Source organism: Scyliorhinus torazame, unplaced genomic scaffold, assembly GCF_047496885.1.
Source record: "Scyliorhinus torazame isolate Kashiwa2021f unplaced genomic scaffold, sScyTor2.1 scaffold_551, whole genome shotgun sequence".
Classification (NCBI taxonomy): domain Eukaryota; kingdom Metazoa; phylum Chordata; class Chondrichthyes; order Carcharhiniformes; family Scyliorhinidae; genus Scyliorhinus; species Scyliorhinus torazame.
Genome location: NW_027308278.1, coordinates 1 through 27,925, shown reverse-complemented (window position 1 = coordinate 27,925; position 27,925 = coordinate 1). Strand labels below are relative to the sequence as shown.

General features: G+C 49.9%; 1 long non-coding RNA gene across 1 annotated transcript; it reads left to right on the top strand.

The window, feature by feature from the left end:
• The first annotated feature begins 374 nt into the window (after positions 1 to 374).
• Positions 375 to 27,907, top strand: LOC140406480 (uncharacterized). The gene is made up of 3 exons (XR_011939167.1): positions 375 to 679; positions 25,535 to 25,597; positions 27,365 to 27,907. It is a non-coding gene; the product is annotated as an uncharacterized lncRNA (long non-coding RNA).
• The last annotated feature ends 18 nt before the right edge of the window (positions 27,908 to 27,925 follow it).

The following is a 27,925-nucleotide window of genomic DNA, read 5'->3' as shown; positions in this document are numbered from 1 at the left end:
TAAATTCTATTATTCTAAGTCTAGTTTAAACTGGTTGTGATAATCGCACAGAATCGCATTCCATAACATACACAAGTATTCAGATATGAAACATTTAAAGCTAATGTTGCACATTGAAAATTGACAGCTAATCGTCAAATCAAACTCATTTGATTCTAACCTAAACCAATTGGGTTTTAGGTTAGAAAGATGGCTAAAGACTGATATGATTTTGTATAACCGTACGGGTCCGTATGGCCATCTTTATTCATGAATCATCTATACTTTGATCTAAATTATTCGCTGTCTCTATACTTTCACTTTTCCACTCTAGCTGTTGAAGTAAATGCAATCTGATTTGCCGTAAGCAAGAAACCATTTCTGTATTATTTCAAAGTTAAATTGTGTACAAGTTGCTTCTTTTTAAGTCCTTTTTGCTAGCCGGACTTATTAGAGAATAAGATTTAAGTGGTTCTCAATTGTAAACAAATAGAGGCAATAAACGATTCTTGTTTGCACCCAATAAATTTTAACTCAAATTTCTACTGAGTTTTAGTGTCGCAAGTGCCACTAAATCCACATGGTAGGTCTCTACAACTGGCGTCGTTTGGCAAAAGGGGAGGAGCCAGCCAGGATGAAATCAGAAGACTGAAGAAAGACCAGAAGGATGGAAGACCCAAATAAAAACGGCTAGACTGCGGTAAGAAATATCTTTTTCACCCATTAAAAGTCTTAAAGCCGCCTCAAGCAGTGCTTCGATCCCTAGAAAGGACCGTTTTATAGACTGTGTTAATTCAATCGGGTGCTGGTCGTTGAAACTAAAATAAAACAGGACTGAAAGAATAGTCGGGCTAGTGTACACAGATACACAAACAGAGTTGGCGACCAAAAAGTAAGGCTGAGTTTATGGCAGACATGACTCCTAAAATAGATTCAGGACCTTCAAATGGTAGAGAACAAGTTCCCACAATGTCCAAGGGAGGTCGCGCTGTACCGGATGTCTCTATTGATGATATATTGGGTGATCTTAGATCTTTGATTTGTCGATAATATGGACTGTCTGAAGTTGCAAGAAAGATTGAATCAAAATATGATATCCCCATAGGACAGTGGTCCCTTGATAATATCAAGAAGGCATGGGGAAAAACCACACGTTTAAATGGAGGAAAACGTATGAAATGGTCTTTTGCAGTAATGGCACAACTCCAAAAACATCAAGAGACAATCGCAAAAGCTAAATTCGATCATGACCTTAAGTTCACTAAAGACCAACTAGCAGCAGTTGTTGAAGAATTACGCGATGCAAAATCTAAACTTGAACAATGTGATCAGATTAAAACATTATTGGAAAATGAAACCTTTAAAGTTCAACAACAATCATTTCAAATTGATGAACTCCAAAAGAAAGATACTGACTCAGAATCCAAACTTCAACAGTTAATATCAGAAAATGATGGTCTTAAAAGTCAAAATTGCCAGTTATTTGAGGAAAAATGTATGTTGGAAAATGACAAGGACACCATGAAATGTCAGAACAAATTACTGACAGACAAATTAACAGCTCAAAAGCCTTCAAATCTGTCTTTAATAAATCAGCTGAACTCTCCAAAGCAAACAGCGACACCAACGGGAAGAGTTGAAATGATTTTAACTAAGGCCCAAGATATACCAGTGATATCTAAACCAAATCCTATATTATTGCAAGCTGCTACTGACATGAAAACAATGAATACACTGATCGAAGTTCCACAGGGAGAGTCTGGCAAAATGAACTATCTGTCAAGGACACTTTTACCACAGAACAAACCTAATTCTTACTCTTGAGACCGACCACAAAATGCTGCTGGCACCAATCCAAAAGCTTCTCATGGCAGCTTTAATAGACTGTGAGATGTTTAAACAAGAAAAGCCTATTCGGTTAAGCAACGAGCCTCATGGCAAACAAAGTGTAATACAACTTAACCCATTAAGCACCAAACAACTTGGAGATGAAGTGATAAAGACAACAACCTAGGTTGTAAACCATTTAAAAGATCTATCAAAAACCCATTTTGTCACTGGTTTAAAACCAGAACTGTCTGCAGCTTTAAACTTGATCCTACCCAGACCTCAGTCAGAAACCGCCTCTCCTCCTCCGTTACCGACAAATCTGTCCATAAGAGATATGAAATTCCTTTCTCGTGTTGAAGACGGCCATTTTGCGAGTTTCAGATTTCATGATTACAAACTGGTCTCCTATGATGAAGGCCCGCCCCCTGGCTACAGGGATACGCCCCAAGTCACGTATCGTAAAAGTTGCCAAGAACTGTTAACTTGAGAAAACTGTCATTATTTTGAATGTTGCTTTGTTAATTTTAGGAAATTAACAAATCTTGTTAGCAGTACTCCCTTTAACAGAATCAATGAATTGATATACAGAAAACCAAGTTCATTCAGCGCAAGATTGGTTCAGTCATATGTTCAATAAATTGTGTTTGATATTTTAGAATAAATGTTTAAAATTAGCTTGAAAATTAAAACTTCAGACAATGTGTAAGGTGTTTTTAAGGAAAGTAACTCTGATTAAAAACAAATCCATGGAGAGAACACATTGTTCGAAGACACTTGATAAGGGAATTTGGCAGCAATCCAACTTTTACTCCCAGTCCATTTGAGTGACATTTTTAAAAAACGTTGAGATGCAAATGGCATAATTCCAAGGTATCCACCCATTATACGCCCATTTTTGTTTCTGCAGGAAAATTAACCCTTTCAAGAAGCTTTTGCGCATATTCCAGAAGATGTCAAAGACTTGACAACTCACATCCAATACAAAGTTTAAAAAAAACTTTTTTTTTAACAAACGTTTAATTGAGGTTTTTTTTTTGCATTTCAACAACAACAAAATCAACAATATACATAACAAGAAAAATATAAACATGGTGCAAATTCCACCTTCCTCTCCCACAGGTCTTGCCATTACTTACCCCCCGAACCTACGCGAACCTAACCCCCTCCCCACCCTTTCTGCTGACGATTAGTTCTCTGCGAGGAAGTCGATGAATGGTTGCCACCTCCGGGCGAACACCAGCAGAGACCCTCTCATGGCGAACTTAATTTTCTCCAGTCAGAGGAAGCCAGCCATGTCCGAAAGCCAGGTCTCCGATTTCGGGGGCTTTGAGTCCCTCCATGCCAACAATATCCGCCTCCGGACTACCAGGGAAGCAAAGGCCAGAACATCCGCCTCTCTCTCCCCCTGGATTCCCGGATCCAGCGACACCCCAAAAATCGCCACCTCCGTACTCATTGCCACCCTCATATTTAATACTGTGGACATGGCATCGGCAAACCCCAGCCAAAATTCACTTAGTTTTGGACATGCCCAGAACATATGGACATAATTCGCTGCCCCCCCCCCCCCCACCCCCCGCGCATTCCGCACACCTGTCCTCCACCCCATCCGGGCTGCTGTCCTGTGAGCCCGGTGAACAACCTTAAATTGGATAAGGCTGAGCCTGGCACACGTTGCAGTAGTATTGACCCTTCCTAACGCGTCCACCCAGAGGCCCTCCTCTATCTCTCCCCCTAGCTCCTCCTCCCACTTTTGCTTCAGCTCCTCGGTTTGCGTCTCCTCCGAACCCATAAGCTCTCTATATATGTCCGAGACGCTCCCCTCCCCTATCCATCCTCTAGAGACCACCCGATCCTGAATCCCCCTTAGCGGCAGGAGTGGGAAGGTTGGTACCTGCTTCCGCAAAATGTCCCGTATCTGTAAATATCGGAATTCATTTCCCCCAGCCAATGCAAACTTCTCCTCCAGCGCCCTCATACTTGGGAAGCTACCTTCCAAGAACCAGTCACCCATCCTCTCAATCCCCGCTCTCCACCAAATTCAGAACCCCGCGTCCATCCTCCCCGGGGCAAACCGATGGTTGTTGCAGATTGGGGATCACACCGATGCCCCCTCTGCTCCCACATGTCTCCTCCACTGCCCCCAGACTCTCAGGGCTGCCACCACCGCTGGACTGGTGGAGTACCGCGCCGGCGGGAACGGCAGCGGTGCCGTCACCAATGCCCCTAAACTTGTGCCCTTACATGAAGCCGCCTCCATGCGCACCCATGCCGGCTCACCCCCCCCCCCCCCCACCTACCACCTCCGAACCATGGCTATGTTAGTCACCCAGTAGTAATTGCTGAAATTCGGCAGCGCCAGCCCACCATCACCCGACTCCGCTCGAGCATTGCCCTCTTCACCCGCGGCGGCTTGCCACCCCCGCACAAAGCCCACCATAATCATATTGATCCACTTAAAAAAGGACCGCGGGATGAAGATGGGGAGGCACTGGAAAACGAAAAGGAACTTCGGGAGGACCATCATTTTGACCGACCACCAGAGACAACGGGAGCGTGTCCCATCTTCGGAAATCCTCCTTCATCTGGTCCACCCACTGGGCCAGGTTCAATTTGTGTAGCCTGTCCCAATCCCTCGCCACCTGAATACCCAAGTACCTAAAACTGTCCCCTACCACTCTAAACGGCAGTTCCCCCAGTCGCCTCTCCTGACCTCTCGCCTGAACCACAAACAACTCGCTCTTTCCCATATTAGCTTGTACCCCGAAAACCGGCCGAATTCCCCTAAGATTCCCATAATTTCCCCCATCCCCTCCATTGGGTCTGAGACATACATCAGTAGGTCATCCGCATACAGCGAGGCTCTGTGCTCCACCCACCCCGGACCAACCCCTTCCAGCCCCTTGAGGCCCTCAGAGCAATTGCCAGCGGCTCTATCGGCAGCGCAAACAGCAGTGGGGAGAGGGGACATCCCGGTCTCTTCCCCCGGTGTAGCCTGAAATATTCTGAAGTCGTCCTGTTTGTCCATACACGAGCTACCGGAGCCTGGTACAGCAATCTAACCCAGTCAACAAAGCCCCTTCCAAACCCGAACCGCTCCAGCACCTCCCATAAGTAATCCCACTCGACCCGGTCGAAGGCATTTTCCGCGTCCATCGCAACCACCACTTCAACTTCCCTACCTTCCAGGGGCATCATGATCACGTTTAGCAACCTTCTTACTTTGGCCCCCAGCTGTCTACCCTTAACGATCCCTGTCTGGTCCTCCCCTATAACGTCCGGTACACAGTCCTCAATCCTAGAGGCCAGAAGTTTGGCATCCACGTTCAGCAAGGCTATTGGCCTATAAGAATCACACAGCTCCGGTCTTTGTCCCTTTTCAGAATGAGCGAGATCATGGCCTGTGACATTGTCTGGGGTAAAACCCCTCTTTCCTTGGCCTCATTAAAGACCTTCAACAGTACAGACCCCAATATTCTGGAGAACGTTTTATAGAACTCGATTGGGTACCCATCCGGTCTCGGGGCCTTACCCGACAGCATGCCCTTCAAACACTCCACTATCTCCTCCAGCCTGATCGGGGCCCCCAGCCCTTCTACCAGCTCCCCATCCACCTTCGGGGAAGTCAACCCATCCAAAAAGTGCCTCATCCCATCCGGCCCCGCAGGGGGTTCCGACCTATACAACCTACTATAAAAGTCACAAAAGGTCTTGCTCACTCCTGCCGAGTCCCCGAGTTCCCATCCCCGTCAACAACTTTCCCTATTTCCCTAGCTGCCTCTCTCTTTCTGAGCTGCTGTGCAAGCATCCTACTGGCCTTCTCCCTGTGCTCATAAATCGCCCCCTTCGCCTTTCTGAGCTGCTCCACTGCCCTTCCTGTGGTGAACAAACCAAATTCCGCCTGCAGCCTCCGGCGTTCCCTTAACAACCCTACCTCTGGAGCCTCCGCATGCCTCCTATCCACTCGCAGAATCTCTTTTACCAGTCGGTCCGTTTCTGCCCTATCCGTCCTGTCCCTGTGAGCCCGGATCGAGATCAGCTCACCACTGCCTTCAGCGCTTCCCAGACCACCGCTGCTGAGACCTCCCCCGTGTCGTTTACCTGCAGGTAGTTCAGCATGCACTTCCTCAACCTCTCGCACAGCAACAGCCCCACATCCAACCTCCATTGCGGGTGCTGCTTGCTATCCATAGTGACCTGTCCATCCAGTGCGGAGCATGGTCCGAGATCGTAATCGCTGAATAACCCGTGTCCACCACCCCCGCCATCAGAGCCCTGCCCACAACAAAGAAATCTATTCGGGAGTACACCCTGTGTACGTGGGAGAAAAAAGAAAATTCCTTGGCCCTTGGCTGCCTAAATCTCCATGGATCCCCCCCCCCCCCCCCCACCCCCTATCTGCTCCATGAACCCTTTCAGCTCCTTTGCCATTGCTGGCACCTTGCCCGTTCTCGAGCATGACCGATCCAGGCCTGGATCAATAACCGTGTTGAAATCCCCACCCATAATCAGCCTGTGCGATTCCAGGTCTGGAATCTTCCCCAGCACCCTCTTTATAAAATCCCCATCGTCCCAATGTGGCGCGTATACGTTGACCAGCACTACCTTCATCCCGTGCAGCTTGCCACTAACCATGATATATCGGCCTCCCACATCCGAGACTATCCTCCCCACCTCAAATGCCACCCGCTTGTTAATCAGAATCGCAGCCCCTCTTGTCTTTGAATCCAGCCCCGAGTGGAAAACCTGATAACCCAACCTTTCCTCAACCTGACCTGATCCACTACTTTAAGATGTGTCTCCTGCAGCATCACCACGTCCACCTTCAGTCTCCTCAGGTGCGCAAACACACGTGCCCTCTTTACCGGCCCATTTAGCCCCTGGACATTCCAGGTGACCAGCCTAGTTGGGGGGCAAAGGGCCCCCCCCCCCCCCCCACAAAGGGGCAAAGGCCCCCCGCTGGTCAGCCATTCCCTTTCTTGGGCCCGCCTCTAGCCCATGCGCCGCACCAGCTATAAGCCTTCTTAACACCTGTTTCAACCTGCCTTGCCACCTTCAGAGAATTATGGACTTGAATGAGCTGGAAGCTCATTCTTCCAGCAGAGCGGGCAGAGAGGGGAGCGATTTTTGGAGGGGAGAGCTGGAAGCTAAGCTGTGTTTTTGATTTTTAACTTACTTTTTCGGAGCAGGAAACCGGAAGTCGGCCGTGGGGAGACCTGGGAAGGTTGTATTACCCAATAAATTTGAAAGGTGAGGAAACCAGAGACACTACACGTGTAGTGTCTCCCACCCTCCCGCCTCCTCTAACCTAAAAAAAAAGACTCAGTGCTGTGAGCAGGTAAGCTATTTTTTCTTTCATTTTTACTGGGAGACTAAGTAGAGTTGATAGCAGCGAGGGCAGTGGAATGTTCCTCCTGCAGAATGTCCGAGGTAAGGGAGACCACCGGTGTCCTTGCTGACTTCACCTGCGGGAAGTGCAGCCATCTCCAGCTCCTCACAGACCAGTGTTAGGGAACTGGAGCTGGATGAACTGCGGGTCATTCGGGAAGCTGAGGGGATGATAGATAGAAGCAACAGGGACATAGTTACACCTGAGAACAAAGGTAGCTGGGTAACAGTTCGAGGTGGGAAGAGGAGGAAGCAGTCAGTGCAGGGATCCCCTGTGGTCGTTCCTCTCAACAATAAGTATACCGCTTTGGGTACAGTTGGGGGGAAATTACCTAGCAGGGGTAGGCTGCAGTGACCGGGTCTCTGGCACGAGGTCCGGTTCTGGGGCTCAGAAGGGAAGGGGAGATATTAGGAGAGCAGTAGTTATAGGGGACTCAATAGTTAGAGGTACAGACAGGTGGTTCTGTGGGCACGGGAGAGACTCTCGGATGGTTTGTTGCCTCCCGGGTGCCAGGGTCCATGACGTCTCGGATCGTGCCTTCAGGATCCTTAAGGGGGAGGGGGACCAGCCAGAAGTCGTGGTGCACATTGGTACCAACGACGAAGGTAGGAAAAGGGGTGTGGATGTAACAAACGAGTTTAGGGAGTTAGACTGGAAGTTAAAAGCCAGGACAGACAGAGTTGTCATCTCTGGTTTGTTGCCGGTGCCACGTGATAGCGAGGCTAGGAATAGGGAGAGAGTGCAGTTGAACACGTGGCTGCAGGAATGGTGTAGGAGGGAGGGCTTCAGGTATTTGGATAATTGGAGTACATTCTGGGGAAGGTGGGACCTGTACAAGCAGGACGGGTTGCATCTGAACCAGAGGGGCACCAATATCCTGGGATGGAGGTTTTCTAGTACTCTTCAGGAGGGTTTAAACTAATTTGGCAGGGGAATGGGAACCGGATTTGTAGTCCAGCAACTAAGGTAGCCGATGTTCAGGACGCCAAAGCATGTAGTGAGGCAGTGGGGAAGGTAACACTGACAAAGGAGAGTACTTGCAGGCACGGAGATGGGTTGAAGTGTGTATACTTCAATGCAAGGAGCATCAGGAATAAGGTGGGTGAACTTAAGGCATGGATCGGTACTTGGGACTACGATGTGGTGGCCATCACGGAAACCTGGATAGAAGAGGGGCAGATATGGTTGTTGGAGGTTCCTGGTTATAGATGTTTCAATAAGATTAGGGGGATGGCATTGTTAATTAGAGATAGTATAACAGCTGCAGAAAGGCAGTTGGAGGAGGATCTGCCTACTGAGGTAGTATGGGTTGAAGTCAGAAATAGGAAAGGAGCAGTCACCTTGTTGGGAGTTTTCTATAGCCCCCCAATAGCAGCAGAGATGTGGAGGAACAGATTGGGAAACAGATTTTGGAAAGATGCAGAAGTCACAGGGTAGTAGTCATGGGTGACTTCAACTTCCAAAAAATTGAGTGGAAACTCTTTAGATCAAATAGTTTGGATGGGGTGGTGATTATGCAGTGTGTCCAGGAAGCTTTTCTCACACAGTATGTAGATTGTCCGACCAGAGGAGAGGCCATATTGGATTTGGTACTTTGTAATGAACCAGGGCAAGTGATAGATTTGTTAGTGGGGGAGCATTTTGGCGATAGTAGCCACAATTCTGTGACTTTCACTTTAATAATGGAGAGGGATAGGTGTGTGCAACAGGGCAAGGTTTACAATTGTGGGAAGGGTAAATACGATGCTGTCAAACAAGAACTGAAGTGCATAAGTTGGGAACATGGGCTGTCAGGGAAGCACACAATTGAAATGTGGAACTTGTTCAAGGAACAGATACTACGTGTCCTTGATATGTATGTCCCTGTCAGGCAGGGAAGAGATAGTCGAGTGAGGGAACCATGGTTGACAAGAGAGGTTGAATGTCTTGTTAAGAGGAAGAAGGATACTTATGTAAGGCTAAGGAAACAAGGTTCAGACAGGGTGCTGGAAGGATACAAGATAGCCAGGAGAGAACTGAAGAAAGGGATTAGGAGAGCTAAGAGAGGGCATGAAAAATCTTTGGTGGGTAGGATCAAGGAAAACCCCAAGGCCTTTTACACATATGTGAGAAATATGAGAATGACTAGAGCGAGGGTAGGTCCGATCAAGGACAGTAGCGGGAGATTGTGTATGGAGTCTGAAGAGATAGGAGAGGTCTTGAACGAGTACTTTTCTTCAGTATTTACAAATGAGAGGGGCCATATTGTTGGAGAGGAGATACTTGTTAGGAAGGAAGTTGTGTTGGGCATTTTGAAAAACTTGAGGATAGACAAGTCCCCCGGGCCTGACGGGATATATCCAAGGATTCTATGGGAAGCAAGAGATGAAATTGCAGAGCCGTTGGCAATGATTTTTTCGTCCTCACTGTCAACAGGGGCGGTACCAGGGGATTGGAGAGTGGCGAATGTCGTGCCCGTTCAAAAAAGGGAATAGGGATAACCCTGGGAATTACAGGCCAGTTAGTCGTACTTCGACGGTAGGCAAAGTAATGGAAAGGGTATGGAGGGATAGGATTTCTGAGCATCTGGACACTGCTTCATTAGGGATAGTCAGCACGGATTTGTGAGGGGTAGGTCTTGCCTCACAAGTCTTATTGAATTCTTTGAGAAGGTGACCAAGAACGTGGATGAAGATAAAGCAGTGGATGTAGTGTACGTGGATTTTATAAGGCATTTGATAAGGTTCCCCATGGGAGGCTTATGCAGAAAGTAAGGAGGCATGGGATAGTGGGAAATTTGGCCAGTTGGATAACAAACTGGTTAACTGATAGAAGTCAGAGAGTGGTGGTGGATGGCAAATATTCAGCCTGGAGCCCAGTTACCAGTGGCGTACCGCAGGGATCAGTTTTGGGTCCTCTGCTGTTTGTGATTTTCATTAATTACTTGGATGAGGGAGTTGAAGGGTGGGTCAGTAAATTTGCAGACGATACGAAAATTGGTGGAGTTGTGGATAGTGAGGAGGGCTGTTGTCGGCTGCAAAGAGACATAGATAAGATGCAGAGCTGGGCTGAGAAGTGGCAGATGGAGTTTAACCCTGAAAAGTGTGAGGTTGTCCATTTTGGAAGGACAAATATGAATGCGGAATACAGGGTTAATGGTAGGGTTCTTGGCAATGCGGAGGAGCAGAGAGATCTTGGGGTCTATGGTCATAGATCTTTGAAAGTTGCCACTCAAGTGGATAGAGCTGTGAAGAAGGCCTATGATGTGCTAGTGTTCATTAGCAGAGGGATTGAATTTAAAAGCCGTGAGATGATGATGCAGCTGTACAAAACGTTGGTAAGGCCACATTTGGAGTACTGTGTGCAGTTCTGGTCACCTCATTTTAGGAGGGATGTGGAAGCTTTGGAAAAGGTGCAAAGGAGATTTACCAGGATGTTGCCTGGAATGGAGAGTAGGTGTTACGAGGAAAGGTTGAGGGTGTTAGGCCTTTTCTCATTAGAACGGAGAAAGATGAGGGACGACTTGATAGAGGTTTATAAGAATTATGGAGTTTAATTTAGATAAATGTGAGGTGATGCATTTTGGCAGATCGAATCAGGCCAGGACCTACTCAGTTAATGGTATGGCGTTGGGGAGAGTTATAGAACAAAGAGATCTAGGAGTACAGGTTCATAGCTCCTTGAAGGTGGAGTCGCAGGTGGACAGGGTGGTGAAGAAGGCATTCGGCATGCTTGGTTTCATTGGTCAGAACATTGAATACAGGAGTTGGGACGTCTTGTTGAAGTTGTACAAGACATTGGTACGGCCACACTTGGAATACTGTGTGCAGTTCTGGTCACCCTATTATAGGAAGGATATTATTAAACTGGAAAGAGTGCTGAAAAGATTTACTAGGATGTTGCCGGGACTTGATGGTTTGAGTTATAAGGAGAGGCTGGATAGACTGGGACTTTTTCCTTGGAGCGTAGGAGGCTTAGGAGTGATCTTATAGAGGTCTATAAAATAATGAGGGGCATAGATAAGGTAGATAGTCAACATCTTTTCCCAAAGGTAGGGGAGTCTAAAACTAGAGGGCATAGGTTTAAGGTGAGAGGGGAGAGATTCAGAAGGGCCCAGAGGGGCAATTTCTTCACTCAGAGGGTAGTGAGTGTCTGGAATGGGCTGCCAGAGGTAGTAGTAGAGGCGGGTACAATTGTGTCTTTTAAAAAACATTTAGATAGTTACATGGGTAAGATGGGTATAGAGGGTTATGGGCCAAGTGCGGGCAACTGGGACTAGCTTAATGGTAAAAACTGGGCGGCATGGACTGGTTGGGCCGAAGGGCCTGTTTCCATGCTGTAAACTTCTATGATTCTATGATTCTATGATCAGGGGAATAGACAGAGTCGACAGTCAGAGACTTTTTCCCCAGGTGGAACAAACCATTACAAGGGGACATAAATTTAAGCTGAATGGTGGAAGATATAGGGGGGATGTCAGAGGAAGTTCTTTACCCAGAGAGTAGTGGGGGCATGGAATGCATTGCCTGTGGAAGTAGTTGAGTCGGAAACTTTAGGGACCTTCAAACGGCTGCTGGATAGGTACATGGATTACGGTAGAATGAGGGGATGTAGATTAATTTGTTCTTAACCTAGGACAAAAGTTCAGCACAATATCGTGGGCCGAAGGGCCTGTTCTGTGCTGTATTTTCCTATGTTCTATGTTCTAACCCCAAGGTCCCTCTGCTCCTGCACTCCCCTCAAAGTTGTACCATTGAGCTTATATTGTCTCCCCATGTTTCTTCAACCAAAATGCATTACCTCACATTTTACTGCATTGAAGTTCTACTGCCAGGTGTCTGCCCATTTGGCCAACTTATCAATGTCCCTCTGAAGTCGCTCAGCGTCATCCTCACAATTCACTATTCTCCTTAGCTTAGTATCATCTGCCCAATATAGGCCCAATACACACTCAGACCCGCATCACAAGGACCAATTTACTGACACTTTGTTGGTGAGCTAAGTATAATGAGAAAATCCATAAGATTCACACCACCCTCAGTGAATCGAAGTAAAATTCACTTAGATAGCACAGGGTTCACAGTTTTACAAGATTCAAGTATAATGAGAACATCTCCGCAGAGAGTAGGTCTAAAATGCATTGTCTGAGAATGTGGTGATGCAGGTTCAAACGATGCAATCAAAAGGATTGTTATTTGAAAAGCAGCAATTTGCCAAGTTATGGGGAGAAGGCAGGAGAATGGCATTAATTGAAATGTCCATTCTGAGAGATAGTACTGACATGATGGGCCAAATAGCCGTCTTCTGTGTTGTATCAACGATGTGATTGGATGATTATGGTCTCCAATGCAAATACACACTTTCTTAAATGTGCAATCTAATACTGCACCCAGTACTCCAGATGTGATCTATAAAAGTCCTGCACATCTTTATTCCTGAACTCCAATTCCCTTGCAACAAAGGCCAACATGCCATTTACCTTTCGAATTGTTTGCTGTATTTTCACGCTAACTTTCTGTGTTCCTTGTCCCAGCATTCCCCAGTCCCAATGAACATCAAAACATACAAATTTCTCATCTCTTCACAAATATATTACTGTTCTTTTCTGACAACCAAAGTAAATAACTTCACACTTTCCTAAATGATACTCCATCTGCTATCTTGTTGCCCACTCCATTTACCTGTCCATGTCTCTTTGCAGTTTCCATACCCACCCACAGCTTACCTTTCCACTGAGCTTTGTATCATCAGAAAACTTGCACATTGTAATAATTACAGGATGAGCGGAGTGAAAGGCCAAACGGGTTCATTTTAAACTGAAAATAAAACCGCTATCACAGCACAAAACAAACATCCCAGCCCTGGACTATCGGCAACTGTCGGTCTGGTTCTGGGGGCTACATTTAAAGATCTGAATGAACCCCAGTGGGGCCAGCCTCCGCCCACTCACCACGGGAACTTGTATTCTACAAATCCCATGGGGAGATCAATCAGCGATCCCCCGTGGTCCTCGTGAGGTTTATCACACATACGTTACTCTGTCTCTTTTTCTCAGTAATAATATAAATGTAAATAGCCGAGACCCAGCAGATTCTTGTGGTACGGAACATTTCCTGTCTGCCAACTTGGAAATGCTCTCCACATGCCCAGTTTCTGATTACTATTCTAACCAATCCTCTAACCATCTTGCCCCCAACTCCGTGAGCCCTTAAGGCCGCCTAACAGGACCCAAACCATGCACGGAGTATAAAGGATGAAATACTGGGCGCTTGACAAGAAGGTTACAGACATTGGGCGGTATTAAGAGACCGAAGACAGTTACTGGGATGGAGAGGGGTTTATGGCTGTTGGGGATTTGAAAGCAATTGAGGAGATACAACAATAGTGAGTATTTTTAGAGGCTGGGGAAGATTACAGCACTGTGTGCATTGTGGGGAATTAGACGATTTTACGGGAGGTAGGGAAGGTTGGAGGGGCTGGAGAAGATTACAGAGGTAGGTAGGGTTGTCGGGACTGTAGGGTTATAGGATCTGAAGGAGATTGCTGAGATAGGATGTGCTATCTCAGAGGAGAGCTACAAGAGAATACACAAAGCAGGAAGAGCTTAAAACTGGGGGTGTTCTTACAGTATTGCAGATGTTGTACCGGTTGTAGGAGGTGCAGAATATTACAAAGATAGAGAGGGTTATAGTCTATGAATGAGATTACAGAAATAGAGACAGTTATAGGGATTGACGGATTTTACAGAGCTAGGAAGGGTTGTAGGAGTTGGAGGATATAGGTTGTAGCCTCTGAATGACAAACGCAGATCAGAAGGGCCGTAGGTTTGGAGAATCTTAAAGAGAAATGGAGGGATCAAGGGGTGAAAATGTTAATTGATTGGGAGGGTTGTAGTGGTTGGAGTTGGGAACAGAGATCGATGGTCTGGAGGTGGTGATAGAGATAGGGGGCGGAGTTCTCCATTCCTGAGGCTAAGTGCCGGTGCCAACGGAGGATCTGCGGATTTTTGACGATGGGAAAATTGGCACGAACCCCTCAACGATTCCGGTCCCGGGGAGAGGCTAGCACCAGCGTCACGTGGAGCACCCATGGATCGTGCAGAAACCGGCTGGAGAATGGCCGGGTCCCGGGCCGCGAATGCACAGGGCTGACAAGCTGCACCGGGCGTGCTGGAAAACATGCCGCCGGCCGTGCTGGACTGCATACCCACCCACCTCAACCCCACAGCCCACCCCCTGGCCACCCCCCACCACTCCCTCCAGCCCTAGCAGACGCCCCCGGCCAGTGGCACGGATCCTGGCCCAATGTGGCGGCGCAGGACACTGTTCGCAGCCGGCACACCAGGTTCACGACCGCTGGGACCACACGTGGCCCGTGCCGTTTGGAACTGGGCCCATCGGAGACGGATCATCGCGGGTGGGCCGGCTGATGATGTGGCAACGGCCTTGTGACTGTGTGTGCCACGCGTCCCAATGACGCCAATTTGGAGGGGGCAGAGCATCGTGACCTGGCATCAAACCGGCGCCTGTCCCGACTCCGGCGTCGGAAGCCATTCTCCACCCTGTAGCCGATCCCAATTTTGGTGTCAGCTATGGAGAATTCCGCCCAGGGAGTGTAATAACGGCTGAAGAAGCTGACACAGTTGTTGAGGATCGTTGGCTCTGTATCAAGTTACAGTTATGGGGAGGGTTGCAAGAGCTGAGGATAGAATCAGGGGTTGGAGAATGTTAGAGAGACATTTTAAAAAATCCAATAAAGAGGCAACTGAGCGCGGCCAATCCACCTGCCCTGCACAGCTTTTAGTTGTGGGGATGAGACCCACACTGACACGGGGAGAATGTGCAAACCCCACACAGGTAATGACCCGGGGCCGGGATCGAACCCGGGTCCTTGGCTCTGTGAGGCAGCAGCAGTGTGTTAGAGAGACTTGGTCATTAGGACAGGAGGCAGCTTGTCCAGATCTGACAGAGGGAGGGGCACAAGTGTTCAGAAGTGGGAGCACACTGAGAACAGTCACACTGTGGCTTCCGGGTGCGGCGATGACCAGCTGAGTCGCACGTTTCGGCAGCTCCCTGTGAAACGGACTTTTGGGCTCTTGATAGGAGCCCCAACGGCAATTTTAACGGCTGAAAACACCGTGCGGTAAACCAGAAGGGTGTTCCCCCTGGACATGGATGGAAAAAGGAGAGGAAAGTGGCCGGATTGCAGCGGATCCTTTGGAACAACGGCAAGGAAGGCAAGCAGAAACCAAGATGGCGTCGGAAGGTGGCAGTTTCATATGGGGCCCTGAACAACAAGAGTTTTTGAAACGCTGCGTGGAGGAGATAAAAAAGGAAATGAAGAAAGAGTTGTTGGCCCCGATATTACAGGCGATTGAAGGGCTGAAAGAGGAACAAAAGACCCAGGAGCAGGAGCTTCGGGTCGTGAAGGCGAAAGCAGCAGAGAATGAAAACGATATACAGGGCCTGGTGGTGAAGTCGGAGATACAGGAGGCACACCAGAAACGATCTGTGGAGAGGTTGGAGGCACTGGAAAATAACGCAAGGAGGAACAACTTGAGGATTCTTGGCCTTCCTGAAGGTGTGGAGGGGGCGGACGTCGGGGCATATGTGAGCACGATGCTGCACTCGTTAATGGGAGTGGAGGCCCCGACGGGTCCGTTGGAGGTGGAGGGAGCATACCGAGTTATGGTGCGAGGATCGAGAGCAGGAGAAGCTCCCAGAGCCATAGTGGTGAGATTTCTCCGTTTTAAGGATAGAGAAATGGTCCTTAGATGGGCGAAGAAAACTCGGTGTAGTAAATGGGAGAACGCGGTGATCCGCGTCTATCAAGATTGGAGTGCGGAGGTGGCGAGAAGGAGGGCGAGCTTTAATCGGGCCAAAGCGGTACTTCACAAAAAAAAGATAAAGTTTGGAATGCTGCAACCGGCAAGACTGTGGGTCACATATCAAGGGAGGCACCACTACTTTGAGACGGCGGATGAAGCGTGGACTTTTATTGTCGAAGAAAAATTGGAATGATTGGACTACGAAAATGAACGTTTGGACAAAGTGGTGGGACGAGTGGGGGGGGGGGCGAAGAGGGATTGTATGATTAATCCTGCGGTATGGTAACTTTTCTTTCTCCCACAGGTGGTGATGGGGGGAGGTGGGGAGGGAGAGGAGATGGGGCGTTGGCCATGGGAGGCGGGGCCGAGGGAGAGGCGCGGGCTTGGTTCCCGCGCTATGATAATCATGGCGGGAATAGAGAAGCAGGAAGGAGGGGGCGCCGCACGGGGCGAGCCGTGATCACGGGGGGAAGCCGAGGTCAGCCAGAGTTTGCTGACTTCTGGGAGCAACATGGGGGGAGTAATTACGCTAGCGGGGGGTCTAGCGGGGGGGGGGGGGAGGGGGGAATTACTGGGTTGCTGCTGCTGGGGAAAGGGGGGAGTGGGTACGGGAAAGGATGGGTGGGGGGGCACCGTCTGGGAGAAATACAGCTGCGTGGGAACTGGGCGAGAAGCTGGAAAAAGATGATGGCTAACCGGCAAGGGGGGGGGGGGGGGGTGGGAAGCCCCCCAACTCGGCTGATCACGTGGAACGTGAGGGGGCTTAACGGGCCGATAAAGAGGGCACGAGTACTCGCACACCTTAAGAAACTTAAAGCAGATGTGGCCATGTTACAGGAAACGCACCTGAAACTGATAGCTCAGGTTAGGTTGCGCAAAGGATGGGTAGGGCAGGTGTTCCATTCGGGGCTGGATGCGAAAAACAGGGGGGTGGCTATATTAGTGGGGAAGCGGGTAATGTTCGAGGCAAAGACTATAGTGGCGGATAACGGGGGCAGATACGTGATGGTGAGTGGCAAATTACAGGGAGAGATGGTGGTGTTGGTAAACGTGTATGCCCCGAATTGGGACGATGCCAATTTTATGAGGCGAATGCTAGGACGCATCCCAGACCTAGAGACCGGAAAGCTGATAATGGGGGGAGACTTTAACACGGTGTTGGAACCAAGGCTGGATAGGTCGAAGTCCAGGACTGGTAGGAGGCCGGCAGCAGCCAAGGTGCTTAAGGATTTTATGGAGCAGTTGGGAGGGGTGGACCCGTGGAGATTCAGTAGACCTAGGAGTAAGGAGTTCTCGTTTTTCTCCTATGTCCATAAAGTCTATTCACGCATAGACTTTTTTGTGTTGGGTAGGGCATTGATCCCGAGGGTGAGGGGAACGGAATATACGGCTATAGCCATTTCGGATCATGCCCCACACTGGGTAGACTTGGAGATAGGGGAGGAAACAAGAGGGCGTCCACCCTGGAGAATGGACATGGGACTAATTGTGGATGAGGGGGTGTGCTTAAGGGTGAGGGGATGCATTGAAAAGTACTTGGAACTCAATGACAATGGGGAGGTTCAGGTGGGAGTGGTCTGGGAGGCGTTGAAGGCGGTGGTTAGGGGGGAGCTGATATCAACAAGGACACATAAAGGGAAGCAGGAGAGTAAGGAACGGGAGCGGTTGTTGCAAGAACTTTTGAGGGTGGACAGACAGTATGCGGAAGCACCGGAGGAGGGACTGTATAGGGAAAGGCAAAGGCTGCATGTGGAATTTGACTTGCTGACCACAGGCACTGCAGAGGCACAATGGAGGAAGGCGCAGGGTGTACAGTATGAATATGGAGAGAAGGCGAGCAGATTGCTGGCACACCAATTGAGGAAAAGGGGAGCAGCGAGGGAAATAGGGGGGGTGAGAGACGAAGATGGAGAGACGGAGCGGGGAGCGGAGAGAGTGAATGAAGTGTTTAAGACATTTTATAAAAAATTGTATGAAGCTCAACCCCCGGATGGGAGGGAGAGAATGATGGAGTTTTTGGATCGGCTGGAAATTCCCAAGGTGGAAGAGCAGGAAAGGATGGGATTGGGAGCACAGATCACGATAGAAGAAGTGGTGAAAGGAATTAGGAACATGCAGACGGGAAAGGCCCCGGGACCGGACGGATTTCCAGTTGAATTTTACAGAAAATATTTGGACTTGCTCGCCCCGCTACTGACGAGGACCTTTAACGAGGCAAAGGAAAGGGGACAACTGCCCCCGACTATGTCAGAAGCAACGATATCGCTTCTTTTAAAGAAGGAAAAGGATCCGCTACAATGCGGGTCCTACAGACCAATCTCCCTCCTCAATGTAGATGCCAAGGTCTTGGCCAAGGTAATGGCAATGAGAATAGAGGAATGTGTCCCGGGGGTGGTTCATGAGGACCAAACTGGGTTTGTGAAGGGGAGACAGCTGAACACGAACATACGGAGGTTGTTAGGGGTAATGATGATGGCCCCACCAGAGGGTGAAACGGAGATAGTAGTGGCGATGGATGCCGAGAAAGCATTTGATAGAGTGGAGTGGGATTATCTGTGGGAGGTGTTGAGGAGATTTGGGTTCGGAGAGGGGTATGTTAGATGGGTGCAGCTGTTGTATAGGGCCCCATTGGCGAGTGTGGTCACGAATGGACGGGGATCGGCATATTTTCGGCTCCATAGAGGGACAAGGCAGGGATGTCCTCTGTCCCCATTACTGTTTGCACTGGCGATTGAGCCCCTGGCGATAGCGCTGAGAGGTTCCAAGGGATGGAGGGGAATACTTAGGGGAGGAGAAGAACACCGGGTATCTTTATATGCGGATGATCTGCTACTATATGTGGAGGATCCAGCGGAGGGGATGCCAGAAATAATGCGGATACTTGGGGAGTTTGGGGATTTTTCAGGGTATAAATTGAACATGGGGAAGAGTGAGCTGTTTGTGGTGCATCCAGGGGAGCAGAGTAGAGAAATAGAAGACCTACCGTTGAGGAAGGTAACAAGAGACTTTCGTTACCTGGGGATCCAGATAGCTAAGAATTGGGGCACATAGCACAGGCTAAATTTGACGCGGTTGGTGGAACAGATGGAGGAAGATTTCAAGAGATGGGATATGGTAGCATTGTCAATGGCAGGGAGGGTGCAGGCGGTTAAGATGGTGGTCCTCCCGAGATTCCTCTTTGTGTTTCAGTGTCTCCCGGTGGTGATCACGAAGGCTTTTTTCAAAAGGATAGAAAAGAGTATCATGGGTTTTGTTTGGGCCGGGAAGACTCCGAGAGTGAGGAAGGGATTCTTACAGCGTAGTAGGGATAGGGGGGGGCTGGCACTACCGAGCCTAAGTGAGTATTATTGGGCCGCTAATATTTCAATGGTGAGTAAGTGGATGGGAGAGGAGGAAGGAGCGGCGTGGAAGAGATTAGAGAGGGCGTCCTGTAGGGGGACCAGCCTGCAGGCTATGGTGACAGCCCCATTGCCGTTCTCACCAAGGAACTATACCACGAGTCCGGTGGTGGTAGCTACACTGAAGATTTGGGGACAGTGGAGACGACATAGGGGAAAGACCGGAGCACTGGGGGGGTCCCCGATAAGAAACAACCATAGGTTTGCCCCGGGGGGAATGGATGGGGGATATGGAATGTGGCAAAGAGCAGGTATAACGCAATTGAAAGATCTATTTGTGGATGGGAAGTTTGCGAGTCTGGGAGCGCTGACCGAGAAATATGGGTTGCCCCAAGGGAATGCATTCAGGTACATGCAATTGAGGGCTTTTGCGAGGCAACAGGTGAGGGAATTCCCGCAGCTCCCGACACAAGAGGTGCAGGACAGAGTCATCTCAAAGAAATGGGTGGGGGACGGTAAGGTGTCGGATATATATAGGGAAATGAGAGACGAAGGGGAGACTATGATGGACGAACTAAAAGGGAAATGGGAAGAAGAGCTAGGGGAGGAGATTGAGGAGGGGATGTGGGCAGATGCCCTAAACAGGGTAAACTCGTCGTCCTCGTGCGCCAGGCTAAGCCTGATTCAGTTTAAGGTATTACACAGGGCACATATGACTGGAACACGGCTCAGTAAATTTTTTGGGGTGGAGGATAGGTGTGCGAGGTGCTCGAGAAGCCCAGCGAATCATACCCATATGTTTTGGTCATGCCCGGCACTACAGGGGTTTTGGATGGGGGTGACAAAGGTGCTTTCGAAAGTAGTAGGAGTCCGGGTCGAACCAAGCTGGGGGTTGGCTATATTTGGGGTTGCACAAGAGCCGGGAGTGCAGGAGGCGAAAGAGGCCGATGTTTTGGCCTTTGCGTCCCTAGTAGCCCGGCGCAGAATATTGCTAATGTGGAAAGAAGCCAAGCCCCCGGGGGTGGAGACCTGGATAAATGATATGGCGGGGTTCATAAAGTTAGAGCGGATTAAGTTCGTCCTAAGGGGGTCGGCTCAAGGGTTTACTAGGCGGTGGCAACCGTTCGTCGAATATCTTGCGGAAAGATAGATAGGGGAGAACAAAGAAGGCAGCAGCAGCGGCCCAGGACTTTGGGGGGGGGAGGGATGGGGGGGATGGGGGGGTGTGTGGCCTGAGACAAGGCAGTTGCTAATTAGGGCTAGTTTTTTTTTGTTTTGTTTTGTTATTTAATATTTATTTATTTGTTGTTGTTTTTGTTTAAATTTAAAAAGGTCATTATTATCTGTATTGTTACAATGTTGTGTAAAGGATGCACAATGTACTGTGTTGGTTGACCAAAAATTTTCAATAAAATATTATTTAAAAAAAAAAAGAACAGTCACACTGCCACAGGCCATTACTCCATTTTCATCATCGGACCCGGCTGCACTTCCTCGCAAGTCAAGACTGGGATGCGATTGGATATACTTCAGTGCGGTGTTGAACCATCAAGGTGAGGCTTGGCTCAATCCACTGCAAAGTGGTAATCTAATTGTGAGGGTCATTGGTCTCGATACACTCGGGGGGGGGGGGGGGGTAGCACCCTGGATGGGCCGGCACCGTCAGATGAGGAACCTGCAGGAGAATGGACATATGTGGTCAGTGGGAGGGATGGGTCAGGCTGTATGGCATTAACAACTCACGGGTGACAGGTCATCTGGGTGAGGGCCGGTGGAACGGGGATCTCTGCGGCGACCTCTACGTCGATGACAGATCTGTCCACAGCAGCCCCGCGACCTCCAGGGCCTGTTCCTCGTAGGAGATGAGGACTCTGATATCCGGCACCCCACCGCCTGTCTGGGAATTCTCCCATCTGTTGTGGGCCAACTTCTCCTGCATCATACAGAGGAGGCATTGTGAGCTGCGTGCTTCGTTCATTCATCGCCGGGGCTTGGGGGGGGGGGGGGGCGTACGGAGGGGACTGGGGACTATGGGGGGATGGAGAATATGGGGGATGGGGAGTATGGAGTTGGGGAGTATGGGGGGGATGGGGAGTTTGGGGGGGGGGGGGGGGATAGGGAGTACACTGTGTCCATAACTGGAAAATATAGGTAGACACTAACCACTCGGTCCCGAATTACTGATCATGATCCGATCCTGGCCTCTGCAACCTCCGCCCAGGCCCGGTTGACATCTGTGGGTGACAACCTCCTTCCCACCTTGGAGAACAGTGTGCCCCACGTCTCCTCCATGGCATCCAGTAAAAGCTCAAGCTCTGTATCTGTGAATCTCGGGGCCTGCTTTGGAATTGCATTAGTGCCACGTGGTGTGAATGCTGCCGCATTAGCATGTCCTAAACGGCTCCGGCAGTCACGCCCCCACCAGGACCGGGGAACACCTCCCATTCAGTCCTGGTGTCTACACTTAGCCTCTCAAACAGAGAATTCTGCCCCTTGTTCTTTGCTTCCTGACTTGATTCTCTAAATTGGGGAATTGTGGTCCCTGTGACATCACACTGTCGGGTATGATGCTATTGTGACAGAGTTCTGTGATGTCACGGTACCCACCATGTTTGTTTACGTCATCCCGCATCACCTCTTTCCATAGTTACCCAGTTTAACTCGCTGTTGACAGAATCTTTACCATTGATTTGGTCTTCTACCTGCCAACTGCTCACACAGAAAACGATTGCTAAGAGTGAACATTTTATCCAAGCACTCAGAACAATGATCGTGACTACGTGGATTATATATTGTTGGGCAAATGGTAAGATACACGGAACAGTTTGTTCCGTTTCTATCGCACAGATTGATGAAGTGAATACTGTAGAAATTATCCCCAGTGGAGATCAGGCACAACGTGTCAACAGTCAAAATACCTCAGCTGCTGTTGTGTCTGGACAGGAGATCGAAGTTGGAACCGAACAGCCAGAAGAGGAGCTGAACCTCCAGGCCCTCATGTCAGAGATCAAAGGTCAGCTGTTGTGGAGGAGGGTGATCCTGGTACCGAGCGGCCAGAATGACCAGCAGGATCTGGGAGTTTCCCTGGAGATCAGCGAAGGTGTGAGAGACTGTAAAATGATCGAGTGGACAAGCAGCGCACCTGAACCAATGGTTGAATCTCTTACTCCAGCTGTTAATCTTGATGACATTGAATGCCAAATTGAACTGCAGGAAAATAGCATCAATGGCAGTAGTGATGTGGAAGACAGATCTGCCGGTGAGGTCTCCTCTGTTGCCATCGATCATCATCCAGAGGACCAAACCTCACTGCTCAGCAACACTGAGGGAGCCACTGTGGACAATACCCCATCTTCTTCATAGATGATGAAGAAATGGACAGTATCGATCTAGAATCCGCGTCGGACGCTGGGAGCTTCAGGTCCTCCGGATTTTTATTCGTGCAATTCCCGAGCAGCGGTGAGAATGACTCACTGCTGAGCAACATTGAGGGAGCCATAATGGACAATACCACAGCGAGAGGAATGGATGACAACATCGACCTGGAATCGCTGTTGGACTCAGAGACCTACAATTTCACCGGACGTTTACGCTTGCAGTTCCTGAGTGTCACTGAGAGTGAGCAGTCTATTCGGAGACCATTACTGACACATTCTGTTGAGAGAATGCAGTCTTGGTTTGCTGACAAATCAGCTCAAGTGAAGAAAGGATTGAAAAAAAGTCAAGTCGCTTCAGACACCAGGAACATCGTTGAACGCTCGGCAGTTTCCGTCAGAAGTTGGAAAGCCGAAGTTGAAGAGAAGATCCGCAGAGGCCCTGGACAATATCCCATTCCCAATAGTGCTTTCCGCCCCAAATGCCAGCTCGCCAGTTGATTCGCCGAGGTAGAGCTCGGAGGGCCAGGCACGTTGAGGATCAGAGGGCACTGGGGTAGGGGGGAGGGGCCAGGTAAAGGGTGATGAGGGAGTGGGGCTGGGGGTCGTGAGGGTTGGGGGGTGGGGGGGCTCTCTCGGAAATGGGATATTGTGCAGCACATTAAACAACTCTCTCACAAACATTTTGATGCCTCTGTTGTGTCTGCAGAGGAGATCGAAGTTGGAACTGAACAGCCAGAAGAGGAGCTGAACCTCCAGGCCCTCATGTCAGAGATCAAAGGTCAGCTGTTGTGGAGGAGGGTGATCCTGGTACCGATGATCGGACACTGGGAGCTTCAGGTACACCGGAGTTTTATTCGTGCAATTCCCGAGCAGCGGTGAGAATGACTCACTGCTGAGCAACATTGAGGGAGCCATATTGGACAATACCACAGCAAGAGGAATGGATGACAACATCGACCTGGAATCGCTGTTGGACTCAGAGACCTACAATTTCACCGGACGTTTACGCTTGCAGTTCCTGAGTGACACTGAGAGTGAGCAGTCTATTCGGAGACCATTACTGACACATTCTGTTGAGAGAATGCAGTCTTGGTTTGCTGACAAATCAGCTCAAGTGAAGAAAGGATTGAAAAAAAGTCAAGTCGCTTCAGACACCAGGAACATCGTTGAACACTCGGCAGTTTCCGTCAGAAGTTGGAAAGCCGAAGTTGAAGAGAAGATCCGCAGAGGCCCTGGACAATATCCCATTCCCAATAGTGCTTTCCGCCCCGAATGCCGGCTCGCCAGTTGATTCGCCGAGGTAGAGCTCGGAGGGCCAGGCACGTTGAGGATCAGAGGGCACTGGGGTAGGGGGGAGGGGCCAGGTAGAGGGTGATGAGGGAGTGGGGCTGGGGGTCGTGAGGGTTTGGGGGGGCTCTCTCGGAAATGGGATATTGTGCAGCACATTAAACAACTCTCTACACAAACATTTTGATGCCTCTGTCACTTTCCTCCGCAATGCGGGCTGACCCCCGGACACTTTGCCTGTCTCTCCAGACAATCCCCCCTCCCCCTGGCACCAACCCACCCTCCGGCCGTGATCATCTCCCGGGAGCTGTGTCCCAGCCCCTGGGTGTTCGGATGTTGGCTGCTGCGTGTGTGGTGTTGACCCCCACACAGTCTCCAGGCATCAAGGTTCGATTGGAATACGAGGCAATGACTCCCACATGCTACATGGCCCCACTTGGCATGACACATGGGATTGGGATTCAAGGGTTGGCATGGTGGCGCCGCGAGGGATTGCCCCCCCCCAGCGTTTCCCCTCCACCCTCCCATGGTGGCCCACCCCCAGCCGAGGGTTCCCCACCCCCCGCCGAGTACTGGGGTGGCAAGACCAGCCCCACCCCCCGGTCTCTTTCCTGTGCACAAAGATTGCTGCTCCCCTTCTCGGCTCCCCACGGAAACCCTTCCGCCAGGTGCACGTTTTGAAAAAGGAGTATCAATGGGCGCCGGCGTGACCACTTGCTGGGGAGGCCGGGAAATGACAGGAGGCCGTTGGATGACAGGTGCCTCTCGTTAATTGTATGGAAATGGGCCTTAAATCGGTGATAGTTGGTTTCTGCCACGCTACGGCGGGATTCCGAATTCACCGACGGGAGCAGGCCGGTTGCATCGCAAACTGTTTGGCACCTGGCGCGGTTACTGTTTTTGGCCTCGCCCACTATTTCCCGGCCTCGTTACGCTTGAGCACAGGTGTAATGAGGCCGGAAGATCATGCCCAGAATTTCTGTTGGCACTGGGGAGCTGAACTCAGAGATCAGGCCGCCATTTTGAAGAGCACCGTCTCCCTTCCAGGGCCCCCACCCATCACCCACTCCCAACTTCCTGTAGGCCCCTACTTACGGGCCATGTACTCCCCCTCCCTTCAAACCCTCCCTCCACCCTCATATTATGGGCAAGCTCCCCCTCGCCCCTTGGAAGAGACAACCTGGGGTGGACCAGGCGGAACGGCACCCAGGGGGGTCATCAGAGACTCCAGGGTGGTCAGGGTCGCCCTCTGGCCTTATCCCTGGTATGCGGTCAACTTTGCACTGTCCAGCTGGCACCCTTGCACTGCAACCCTGGCAACCAGGCAGTGCTCCTGCTGGCTCGGCAGTGCCATCCCAGCACCTTGTTCAGTTTGGGTTTAAAGTTAAAGCCAGTTTAATATTCTGATTCAGAATAAAGTTGTGTCTAACAATAGCCAAGCCGTAGTTTTTATGATGTCACTCCTGGAGTGAATCATTCTTTCTGCACACTCTTACAAAATAAACTAAAATATTGGGTTTTGGTCCAGTTTCCTAGACATCGTTGGGGCCGGGGCGGTGATCGTAGTATCGAGGCTGTCTGCTGCTCACAGGTAACCGGAGTCATTGTGATCCCCATAACCTTCAAAGGTTCCCCTGTATATATGGCCAACGTGGCCCTGGAGTCTCGCAGGGCTCGGGGCAAGATGCCCATCCGGAGTTGCCGGAATGTTTATTCCCTGACGGTGGAGACGTCAGCTCCCGTAACCGCCTCTATTTATCGGGAATGGCCATTGACCAAGAGTGTTATCTTTATCAGGGACACCGTAGGGATGATGATGCAGTTTAGTATTGCTCATTCTGACAGCTCTGACTGGCTCATGTTTTTTGGCCACACTTAAAGCAATCTTGCGGCTGACATTTGTCGTCCTCCCAGAAGGTTTGCCCAGTACTTCTAGGGTTTTGTGTCTGTCTAGAGATGCCAGAATGTCCTTGCTGAATGTCGAGTTGATGGTGAGTGTGGCACGAGAGCTTTCATAGGGAATTCTGTCCTGGTATTCCCAGGGATCATCCCAGCCGTGTAGAATCGGTAACGCTGCAGGTTTACGGACAGTTTAGGGTCGTAATGTTTCTTTACTAAATCCACAAGATGGTTGAACATCTGGGCCCTTTCTTGCCTGTTATGGGCCAACTTCTCCTGTGGGACAGAGAGGGCAATGTGAGCCACATAAAAGCTTCAGTGGCGGCGGAAGGGGGAGCTGTGGCGGGTGACAGGCATGGGCACCGCTGCTGATGATGGGTGGGGTGCGCAGGTTGGTGCCAAGGTGTACTGGGGGTGGGGGTGCTGTGCAAACCACAGGGCCGTGAGGATAAGGGGGTGCCGCCGCGGTGGCGTGTGAGACTGGTGCGAGGTGGCGGATGCTAACTCACCCCTGCTGCCCGATGGAGGTCGTTGATCTTCTTGCGGCACTGGGTGTCGGTCCTCCTGGTGACACCCCCCCCGAGTTGATGGCCGCTGCCACTGCCTCCCAGGCGGCACTGGCTGACCTGTGGCTGACCCTCCAACCACTTGGAGGAACAATTTATCCCGTGTGGACTCCACCGTGTTCAACAGTCTGGTGAGGTCGGCATCCCTGAATCACTGTGCAGGTCTCCTTGGCCACATGGCTGTGTGCTGTCTGGGGTTTGCTCTGTGAAATGTGTGAATGCCGTGAGCTTTTGTCCTCTAGAAAATGAGTGAAAAATTGATAATGGAAAATAAGGAGCTGCCTGATGAATTGAACAGAATTGTATAATTGTTCATTCGAAAGGATACAAGTAACTTTAGGGGTTGCCCATTTAAGGCAGATTTGAGAAGTATTTTCTCTCCGAGCGGGATGTGTCATTGGAACACTCTTCCTCAAAAGGCAGTGGAAGCAGAGTCGGTGAATATATTTACAGCTAACTGGATAGATTCTCGACAAGTAGCAACGTGAATGGTTGTTGGGGGCAGCTGGGAATGTGGCGTTGAGGTTACAATCAGATCAGCCATGATCTTGCTTTTCACCTGATTATTAAGCTGACGTTAGCCACCCTATTTCTGCTTCATCTTACACTTCAGTTCTTTTATCATCCTGGGAGCTCAACGAGTTGTCCTGCTTTTCCTTCTTGTACGAATAAACACTGACGGTACCTGAAGTATTTAATCTCTAGAAGGGGACCACTGTTCTGTTACAGTTTTGCTGCCAATCGTTGGTTGCAATTAATCCGGAATAGGTTCTAAATCCCTTGAAATTGGCCCCAAGTGTTTTTATTCTCGATTCTTTCCTGTTCTTTTCCAGAGCTTATCTAATTCTTGTATGTTCTTATTTTCCCTTTTCCCTAAACGTTGCGGAGACCAGCAGTAAGCAGAAAAGTGCGGCGAGAGCAGCGATCGCTAGATCAGCGAGGAGGATAACGGAGCGGTGAGAGCAGCGATCGCGAGATCAGCGGGGAGGATAACGGAGCGGTGAGAGCAGCGATCACTAGATCAGCGAGGAGGATAACGGAGCAGTGAGAGCAGCGATCGCTAAATCAGCGAGGATAATGGAGCGGTGAGAGCAGCGATCGCTGGATCAGCGAGGAGGATAACGGTGCGGTGAGAGCAGCGATCGCTAGATCAGCGAGGAGGATAACGGAACGGTGAGAGCAGCGATCGCTAGATCAGCGAGGAGGATAATGGAGCGGTGAGAGCAGCAATCACTAGATCAGCGAGGAGGATAACGGAGCAGTGAGAGCAGCGATCGCTAAATCAGCGAGGATAATGGAGCGGTGAGAGCAGCGATCGCTAGACCAGCGAGGAGGATAACGGAGCAGTGAAAGCAGCGATCGCTGGATCAGCGAGGAGGATAACGGTGCGGTGAGAGCAGCGATCGCTAGATCAGCGAGGAGGATAACGGAGCGGTGAGAGCAGCGATCGCTAG